A 2,790-nucleotide genomic window follows, 5' to 3' on the forward strand; every position below is an offset into this window, starting at 1 on the left:
ATACCAACAGTCAAACATGGTGGTGGTAGTGTGATGATCTGGGGCTGCTTTGCAGCTTCAGGACCTGGACAACTTGCCATAATTGACGGAACCATGAATTCTGCACTCTATCAGAAAATCCTGAAGGAGAATGTCCGGCCATCAGTTTGTGACCTCAAGCTCAAGCGCACTTGGGTTATGCAGCAGGACAATGATTCCAAACACACCAGCAAGTCCACCTCTGAATGGCTCAAGAAAAACAAAATGAAGGTTTTGGAGTGGCCAAATCAAAGTCTGGACTTAAATCCGATTGAGATGCTGTGGCATGTTCTTAAACAGTCCATTCATGCTCGAAAACCCTCCAATGTGGCTGAATTAAAACAATTTTGCAAAGAAGAGTGGGCCAAAATTTCTCCACAGCGATGTGAAAGACTCATTGCCAGTTATCGCAAACACTTGATTGCAGTTGTTGCTGCAAAGCGTGGCACAACCAGTTATTAGATTTAGGGGGCAATTACTTTTTCACGTAGGGCCAGGCAGGTTTGGACAGCTTTTTTCCCTTAATAAAATAAATAATCATTTAAAAACTGCATTTTTTATTTACTTGCATTATCTTTGTGTAATATCAAAATTTGTTTGATGATCTGAATCTTTTAAGTGTGACAAATATGCAAAAAATTAAAAAAACAGGAAGGGGGCCAACACTTTTTCACACCACTGTACGTACGCAACCCAGGCAACGATTAGTTCTGTGAAACAAAGCAAAACCAATGTTACACCGTGTCTACGGACGTGAGCAGCGCAGTGCAACAAATCCCTGACAGAAAACTGCTGCCGGGTTCTATTTATGACGTGCTGACACAAATTTCAAATGGTTTTCAACGGTCGTTTGATCGCGTCCAGTGTAGGCAGACTTTAGCTGTTGTAGACACGGTGTTACTCACCTATTGAGAAGAAACAAAGCAACCTCGGCGTCCGATCGCAGGCCTCCGCTCCTTGAGTTCTCTCCAGCGCTGGAAAGCTGATCCGATATTTACACGGGTCCTACTTCTTGCCTTATCGTTCCGCAGACGTTTTCCTCTTTTGTTTTTTATCCGCCAACTCTATCTTTCTGTCGCTCGGCTCGGCTAATGTCCGTCCCATGCACTGAACGCGCTCTCCTCCACATCACGAGTAGACACGCCCCTTATTGCTGATTGGCTACAAGTTTGTTTTGCGATTTGGGCCGAATCAGTTTTCTAAAGTGTTTTTGAAAAATCACTTACTCTGCCTTTAAGCTTTAAAGCGTTTCATCCAGTAGCAAACAATGGAGCGCGCTCTGCTGGACAAACTAAGTAATTACACCATTTCAAGCATCTGCGTTATATGCTCTGTAAAAAAAAAATTTCATATCGGCGGCATATTCGCCGAGCTCATATCGGCCGATAATATCGGCTAAACGATATATTGGTCGGGCTCTAGTCATTTCCAGTTTCTTTCTTTCATGGAGCACAAACGGAGATGTTTACCAGTATGTTTACATTGTCCTTTTCCACATAATAAAAGCAAAGTGACCAAAAAGAGCAAAGAACAAAAGCACCATAAAAGCAGTCCAGATTCATATTCGCCAAGTCTTCCAAAGCAATACAATAAGCCAGTGTGAGAAATGGACCAAAATTTAGCCTACATATAAAAAGTTACTCGCACGGAAAAGAGCAGCATGAACATTTAAAATATCTCTTTTTTTGAGTTCCAAGATAGAAAGATTGTGACATTTTAGAGTAAATTAATTTTCATATTTTAAAACCCGAACCCGACTAACCGACTTTCAGAATTAGAAACAGCATTCACCAGAAGAAACTACAATATATATAATAATATTATAGGTGTCTGATAACTGATAACATTTCATTTCAGGACAAATTAATTTACTCTTTTTTTTATTTACTTAAGATTAACCCAAGCAACAAAGTACTACAAGCAGAAAGAGATTTAAACTGCAGAAACAATGCATCATGGCATCATGTTTTACAATCACATCATATAACCTCTTAAGCAACAACAACACATCCTCACAACCTCAGATGAAGACAGCAGCAGCAGCAGACTCATATTAAAAACATTCAATCACATTATATTCTAAATCCACAGAAGCAGTATTCAGTTATACTGATCTAACCACACAAAACGAATATCGGTCAGTTTTACCAGAAATCACAGGATGAACCAGCTGTTAAATGATATTTTGCAGACATTACACCTAAAAACCGCTGAGCCTCTGACGGGAAAGTGTGAAAACTGTCCCAGTGAAGGCGCTCATTGATACCTGTGTGTGTTTAGTGAGGGCCATCAGCTGCACGGCTAAAGCGACGAGTCAATTACAACACAAACCCAAACAGCGACGTTTCATTGAAACTCAGCGGCGTTTTATTTCTAAATAACTTACCTCATTACCTGGTTGACGGTCTCCGCCCGCGATATTTCAGTCACATTCTGCTGTCTGCTGGGGGGTGACGGTAGCCCGTTTTCCTGCGCTGAAGGAAAACAGTTCCTTAGCATCCCTCTCTCATCCCTCGGAGTCCGTCAGCTGTGGAATGCCGTGAGGAGGACTGCGAGAGGGGCGAGCGTCGGTGCGCGCTTGTGCTGCAGCGCCTCTAGCGGTAGGATGATGAATAGCCGCGCTGTGGCGCTCAACGCCTCTAGCGGTGTTATGATGAAACAGCAGGGCTTCAGCGCCTCTACAGGTAGAATGGGATCCACAATCCAAATAGACAACCGGCAAAGTACAGTATACTGCTATCTACACCACTCAGAACATATAATATAATATAA

General features: G+C 42.2%; 1 protein-coding gene across 1 annotated transcript in view; it reads right to left on the reverse strand.

The window, feature by feature from the left end:
* The window catches only part of LOC107654293 (rab-like protein 6), a 29,503-nt gene extending 26,948 nt beyond the window's left edge, over positions 1–2,555 (reverse strand). Inside the window, exon 1 of the mRNA XM_016441318.1 lies at positions 2,413–2,555. The gene's annotated coding sequence lies outside the window, so the exon portion shown is untranslated. The remainder of the gene's footprint in view (positions 1–2,412) is intronic.
* Positions 2,556–2,790: the final 235 nt, after the last annotated feature.

The sequence above is a fragment of the Sinocyclocheilus anshuiensis genome, unplaced genomic scaffold (genome assembly GCF_001515605.1).
Source record: "Sinocyclocheilus anshuiensis isolate Anshui unplaced genomic scaffold, SAMN03320099.WGS_v1.1 scaffold163, whole genome shotgun sequence".
NCBI classification, from domain to species: Eukaryota; Metazoa; Chordata; class Actinopteri; order Cypriniformes; family Cyprinidae; genus Sinocyclocheilus; species Sinocyclocheilus anshuiensis.